The 7,493-nt window shown below is 45.8% G+C and overlaps 1 long non-coding RNA gene across 1 annotated transcript; it reads right to left on the bottom strand.

The window, feature by feature from the left end:
* Nucleotides 1–3,872: 3,872 nt before the first annotated feature.
* LOC115166324 (uncharacterized) lies at nt 3,873–4,930 on the bottom strand. The gene is made up of 3 exons (XR_003870304.1): nt 4,736–4,930; nt 4,365–4,555; nt 3,873–4,122 (listed from the first exon to the last, which is right to left on the bottom strand). It is a non-coding gene; the product is annotated as an uncharacterized LOC115166324 (long non-coding RNA).
* Between the last annotated feature and the right edge of the window lie 2,563 nt (nt 4,931–7,493).

The following is a 7,493-nucleotide window of genomic DNA, read 5'->3' as shown; positions in this document are numbered from 1 at the left end:
GCAGCAATTACAGCTTTGAGTCTTCTTGGGTATGATGCTAAAGGCTTGGCGCACCTGTATTTGGGGAGTTTCTCCCATTCTTCTCTGCAGATCTTCTCAAGCTCTGTCAGGTTGTATGGGGAGTGTCGCTGCACAGCTATTTTCAGGTTTCTCCAGAGATGTTCAATTGGACTCAAATCTGGGCTCTGGCTGAGCCAATCAAGGACATTCAGAGACTTGTCCTGAAGCCACTAACGTGTTGTCTTGGCTGTGTTCTTAGGGTCGTTGTCCTGTTGGAGCATGAACCTTCGCCCCAGTCTGATCTCCTTAGTGCTCTGGAACAGGTTTTCATCACGGATCTCTCTGTACTTGGCTCCGTTCATCTTTCCCTTGATCCTGACTAGTCCCTGCCGCTGAAAAACATCGACACAACATGATGCTGCCACCGACATGCTTCACCGTAGGGATGGTGCCAGGTTTCCTCCAGACGTGACGCTTGTCAATCAAGCTAAAGAGTTCAATCTTGGTTTCGTGAGACCAGAGAGTCTTGCTTCTCATGGTCTGAGAGTCCTTTAGATGCCTTTTGGCAAACTCCAAGCGGACTGTCATGAGCCTTTTACTGAGGAGTGGCTTCCGTCTGCCCACTCTACCATAAAGGACTGATTGATGGAGCGCTGTAGAGAAGGTTCTCCCATCTCCACAGAGGAACTCTGGAGCTCTGTCAGACTGACCATCTAGTTCTTGGTCACCTCCCTGCCCAAGGCCCTTCTCCCCCGATTGCTCAGTTTGCCAGGTGACCAGCACTAGGAAGAGTCTTGGTGGTTCCAAATGTCTTCCATTTAAGAATGATGGAGGCCACTGTGTTATTGGGGACATATTTTGTACCCTTCCCAGATCTGTGCTTCGACACAATCTTGTCTCAGAGCTCTACAGACAATTCCTTCGACCTCATGGCTTGGTTTTTGCTCTGACATGCACTGTCAACTATGAGACCTTATAAAGACAAATCATATCCAAATCATATCCAATCAATTTAATTTACCACAGGTGGATTCCAATCTAGTTGTAGAACCATCTCAAGGATGATCAACGGAAACAGGATGCACCTGAGCTCAATTTTGAGTGTCATAGCAAAGGGTCTGAATACTTATGTAAATAAAGTATTTCTGTTTTAAAAAATATATTTTTAATATGAAAAACAATAGCATGGTTCCTCTCTAATTTTAATCCTAGGTTTATAACTTCTAGGACGTGTTTCCTAGATGCTTTGCTTCGGCATATGCATTGATGGGTCTTAGATTGGGTATCTGTAAAACACTTTGTGACAACTGTTCATGCACAAAGGGGTTTTAAGAAATACATTTGGTTGGTTGATTGTTATATTATATTTTATAATAATACAAATCTGTCAATAGTATTATTATTGTAGTCTTTATTGTTATGTTAGAGGTGAGACATACCCAGAAATCTCAACGTCTTGTCAAGTGCTCAAATCTGTACAGCTTCCCCAGACAATCATGTAGAGTAGCTCCAACTTACAAGAATGGGTTTACAAGGCAGTGATGAAATGGTTTTATATGAGATTCAAACATACAATGACATATATTTGATACAGTTACCCATTCAAAACTGATGTTACAAAATCACTTCTCACTGTGTACATTTCAAGGTTTCACAAACATCAAACAACTATCTAGTTAATGTTTCCTCGGACTAACACACTGTTGAGTTTCCTATTTACTAAAGAACAATCACTAAGACAAAACACAAAAAGTTGTAATATAAACTGTGTACATGTCATTCTATACTGAGAACATCTGAAAGATTTTGATAATAATTTTTATTCATGGCTCAATTTAGGATACTGTTTATTTTTATTTCACTTAAATTGTATTATTTATGTTGTCTCATACCATGCTGATACACTACCAGCAATGCAAACAGATGTGCCTTTTTGGATCAAGATTACTAATAGGCATGATCAGATCATCTTTCTTATTCAGGCATCATATAATGCACAGCCACATGCAAATCCATAAACTCCACCAATAAAACATTGAAAAAACTTAACATGACTACTGGCAATGAATCAATAAATCAAATTTATTTATAAAGCCCTTTTTACATCAGACGATGTCACAAAGTGCTGTACAGAAACCCAGCCTAAAACCCCAAACAGCAAGCAATGCAGATGTAGAAGCACGGTGGCTAGGAAAAACTCCCTAGAAAGGCCAGAACTTAGGAAGAAACCGAGAGGAACCAGGCTCTGAGGGGTGGCCAGTCCTCTTCTGGCTGTGCCGGGTGGAGATGATAACAGAACATGGCCAAGATGTTCAAACGTTCATAAATGATCAGCAGGGTCAGATAATAATCACAGTGGTTATAGAGGGTGCAACAGGTCAGCACCTCAGGATTAAATGTCAGTTGGCTTTTCATAGCCAATTATTGTCTCTACCACTCCTGCTGTCGCTAAAGAGTTGAAAACAGCAGGTCTGGGACAGGTAGCATGCCCGGTGAACAGGTCAGGATTCCATAGCCGCAGGCAGAACAGTTGAAACTGGAGCAGCAGCACGGCCAGGTGGACTGGGGACAGCAAGGAGTCATCAGGCCAGGTAGTCCTGAGGCATGGTCCTAGGGCTCAGGTCCTCCGAGAGGAGAGAGAAAGAAAAGAGAGAATTAGAGGGAGCATACTTAAATTCACACAGGACACCGGATGAGACAGATATAACAGACTGACCCTAGCCCCCCGAAAAAAACTCTGATTGTAACCTGACAACACCCATGCAACCAGGCGTCACACACACCCCAAGGGGGTAGAAAGACAGATTTAATTCATTGAAGGTAAATCACAATTCACCTAGAATTGGTCTATAGGAGACATGTTTTCTGTAGATTTGTCATAGGACAAGTCTTACACTTACTTATATTCAGGCAGACCTTCACTACAAAAATTCCCTAATGTTTCAAATTTTCAAACTCAGGCCTCCCCATTCACAATATAAATTCCCAACTGTTTCAAATGTTCAAACACATTCAACAAGGTCACTACACATTAATCACCAGGACATTTTTATTGCAAACATTTGCTTTACTTCAAAGGAACAGCTGCACTATCATGTTACATAAGCACTCACTCGATAGCTTTAGAACATCCGGACAGGATGACCATAAAAGGGCATAAACACATGACACTAAAAATAGATCACTTTACTATATTCTCTCTCACACATACACTGAGATCCAACAACTAGACCCGTCCTCTCTGGAGTTTAACGATCATGCTGAAGTCAGGTGTATACACTGTTCTCATGATATGATATAATTTTATTGGAGCTTGTGTTGTAAATTTGCAACAAAGATGCTGATTGTGAGGAGTAGTTCCACTACATGTAATTCAACGAGTAATTAAACTACAGTGCCTTCAGAAAGTATTTATACTCCTTGACTTATTGCACATTGTTGTTACAGCCTGAATTCAAAATGGATTATAGTTTCTCAATTGCTTAGAAACAACTCACCATTTTCTCAAATCTTCACACACAATTTTAAAAACTCACACCCGGTACAAACATCTAACTTTGCCCTCAGACAACACACACAAGCTGTCAAAAACACAGACTACATGACTGTTTGCTACACAGTGAAGGGATTAATTCAAAACACTGCTATCAAAATGTTTAGAATAGGTTTTCAGATAAATCATTTGGAACTTTGTAAAATCACAGCTATCCAGATAACCCTTTCAGGAACACCCTGGCGAGAGAAATTCAAAACAGTACTGTAATAAATACCTCTTACATTAGTGGATAAGGGAATACTACTGTATATGCTGTTTTGGTCAAAAACCTGACCTTTGAAATGTTACATTGACAAAACATGCACAGTAAAATACCCAATTTCCAAAAGCTTTATTTCCAAATGCAGCAAATGTACAGGTTACTCAGCATCAGCGTTCTCATCATCTTGCCTCAGGTCAGGCCATCAACGTCACACATTATGTTTGCTCTTACCAGACAGCGTGGGAAAAATGCCTTAGAAAACTCTGGATAGACTCCACTGGCACATCACCACAGGCATCCACCATTGCCTCCAGGAGGTTTTGCTGTGCGTAGGGGTTGCAGTCATACACTCTCCACCGCCATGCTGAGAAAACATTCCTCAATCAGATTCAGAAATGGGGAATATGCTGGCAAAAAAAGAACGGTGAAGCTGGGGTGGTCAGTGAACCAGTCGCGAACCAGAGCAGCCCGATGTAAACTCACGTTATCCCAAATGACAACATATTGGGCTTGCTCTGGTTGCCCTGGCTCCCCTTCCTGTTGAAGAATGTTATTGTGTAGCGGATCTAGAAATTGAAGGAGTTGTGCCGTGTTGTATGGACTCACTTTGACATGGCGGTGGAGGACGTCACGATTGCTGATGGCTGCACATAGGGTGACGTTGCCTCCCCTCTGGCCAGGAACTTGTATGATGGTACTGTGACCAATGATGTTGCGCCCCCTTTCGTTAGGTTGAACCCTGCCTCGTCGATGATGTACTCCTGTGGGTCAGCCATGGCATCCAGTTCAAATAGTGTCTACAGAAGTAAAGAAAACACACATTTTACTCTACCACAAATACAGTACTGTAGTGTACTACTGTACTGGAATGAAAGATTGTATAGTAATGTGTTACAGTAACTGCAGTACTGTATTGATATGCTGGAGAGATGGGCCATACTCCATACTGTAAAAATGCTGTGCATTATAGCAATTACCTGCACATATTGGAGTCATTGCGCCTTAACTCTGATTGATCCTTTCAAAAGGCACAGCTTTTTTGTCCTTATGTGGTTCTTCTGAACGATCCGGTCAATGGTGGAAATGTTGATGCTGTCAGTTCCTTGGAAGACTACCTGGTCTGCAACTATATGGGTTTGAATTTCCCTCAAACGGATGGAATTACTGGCATTACTGGGGTAGAAGGATTACTTAATCCTATCCCAGGTATTCCTTAAAGAGGTGGGGTTTCAGGTGTCTCCGGAAAGTGGTGATTGACTCCGCTGTCCTGGCGTCGTGAAGGAGCTTGTTCCACCATTGGGGTGCCAGAGCAGCGAACAGTTTTGACTGGGCTGAGCGGGAACTGTGCTTCCGCAGAGGTAGGGAGGCGAGCCGGCCAGAGGTGGATGAACGCAGTGCCCTTCTTTGGGTGTAGGGACTGATCAGAGCCTGAAGGTACGGAGGTGCCGTTCCCCTCACAGCTCCGTAGGCAAGCACCATGGTCTTGTAGCAGATGCGAGCTTCAACTGGAAGCCAGTGGAGTGTGCGGAGGAGTGGGGTGACGTGAGAGAACTTGGGAAAGTTGAACACCAGACGGGCTGCGGCGTTCTGGATGAGTTGTAGGGGTTTGATGGCACAGGCAGTGAGCCCCGCCAACAGCGAGTTGCAGTAATCCAGACGGGAGATGGCAAGTGCCTGGATTAGGACCTGCGCCGCTTACTGTGTGAGGCAGGGTCGTACTCTGCGAATGTTGTAGAGCATGAACCTACAGGATCGGGTCACCGCCTTGATGTTAGCGGAGAACGACGGGGTGTTGTCCAGGGTCACGCCAAGGCTTTTAGCACTCTGGGAGGAGGACACAATGGAGTTGTCAACCGTGATGGCGAGATCATGGAACGGGCAGTCCTTCCCCGGGAGGAAGAGCAGCTCTGTCTTGCCGAGGTTCAGCTTGAGGTGGTGATCCGTCATCCACACTGATATGTCTGCCAGACATGCAGAGATGCGATTCGCCACCTGATTATCAGAAGGGGGAAAGGAGAAGATTAATTGTGTGTCATCTGCGTAGCAATGATAGGAGAGACCATGTGAGGATATGACAGAGCCAAGTGACTTGGTGTATAGCGAGAATAGGAGAGGGCCTAGAACAGAGCCCTGGGGGACACCAGTGGTGAGAGCACGTGGTGTGGAGACGGATTCTCGCCATGCCACCTGGTAGGAGCGACCTGTCAGGTAGGACGCAATCCAAGAGTGAGCCGCGCCGGAGATGCCCAACTCGGAGAGGGTGGAGAGGAGGATCTGATGGTTACAGTATCAAAGGCAGCAGATAGGTCTAGAAGGATGAGAGCAGAGGAGAGAGAGTTAGCTTTAGCAGTGCGGAGAGCCTCCGTGACACAGAGAAGAGCAGTCTCAGTTGAATGACCAGTCTTGAAACCTGACTGATTTGGTTCAAGAAGGTCATTCTGAGAGAGATAGCAAGAGAGCTGGCCAAGGACGGCACGCTCAAGAGTTTTGGAGAGGAAAGAAAGAAGGGATACTGGTCTGTAGTTGTTGACATCGGAGGGATCGAGTGTAGGTTTGTTGAGAAGGGGTGCAACTCTCGCTCTCTTGAAGATGGAAGGGATGTAGCCAGCGGTCAAGGATGAGTTGATGAGCGAGGTGAGGTAAGGGAGAAGGTTTCCGGAAATGGTCTGGAGAAGAGAGGAGGGGATAGGGTCAAGCGGGCAGGTTGTTGGGCGGCCGGCCGTCACAAGTCGCAAGATTTCATCTGGAGAGAGAGGGGAGAAAGAGGTCAAAGCATAGGGTAGGGCAATGTGAACAGGACCAGCGGTGTCGTTTGACTTAACCAACGAGGATCGGATGTCGTCAACCTTATTTTCAAAATGGTTGACAAAGTCGTCCGCAGAGAGGGAGGAGGGGGAGGGAGGAGGGGGAGGAGGATTCAGGAGGGAGGAGAAGGTGGCAAAGAGCTTCCTAGGGTTAGAGGCAGGTGCTTGGAATTTAGAGTGGTAGAAAGTGGCTTTAGCAGCAGAAACAGAGGAAGAAAATGTGGAGAGGAGGGAGTGGAAAGATGCCAGGTCAGCAGGGAGGCTAGTTTTCCTCCATTTCCCCTCGGCTGCCCGGAGCCCTGTTCTGGGAGCTCGCAATGAGTCGTCAAGCCACGGAGCAGGAGGGGAGGACCGAGCCAGCCGGGAGGATAGGGGACATAGAGAGTCAAAGGATGCAGAAAGGGAGGAGCGGAGGGTTGAGGAGGCAGAATCAGGAGATTGGTTGGAGAAGGATTGAGCAGAGGGAAGAGATGATAGGATGGAAGAGGAGAGAGTAGCAGGAGAGAGAGAGCGAAGGTTGCGGCGGTGCAATACCATCTGAGTAGGGGCAGAGTGAGTAGTGTTGGAGGAGAGCGAGAGGGAAAAGGATACACGGTAGTGGTCGGAGACTTGGAGGGGAGTTGCAGTGAGATTGGTAGAAGAACAGCATCTAGTAAAGATGAGGTCAAGCGTATTGCCTGTCTTGTGAGTAGGGGGGGACGGTGAGAGGGTGAGGCCAAAAGAGGAGAGGAGTGGAAAGAAGGAGGCAGAGAGAAATGAGTCAAAGGTAGATGTAGGGAGGTTAAAGTCACCCAGAATTGTGAGGGGTGAGCCATCCTCAGGAAAGGAACTTATCAAGGCGTCAAGCTCATTGATGAACTCTCCAAGGGAACCTGGAGGGCGATAAATGATAAGGATGTTAAGCTTGAATGGGCTAGTGATTGTGACAGCA

This window comes from Salmo trutta, chromosome 28 (genome assembly GCF_901001165.1).
Source record: "Salmo trutta chromosome 28, fSalTru1.1, whole genome shotgun sequence".
Classification (NCBI taxonomy): Eukaryota; Metazoa; Chordata; class Actinopteri; order Salmoniformes; family Salmonidae; genus Salmo; species Salmo trutta.
Note: the sequence above shows the minus strand (reverse complement) of the source record. Positions and strands in the feature narration are given on the sequence as shown.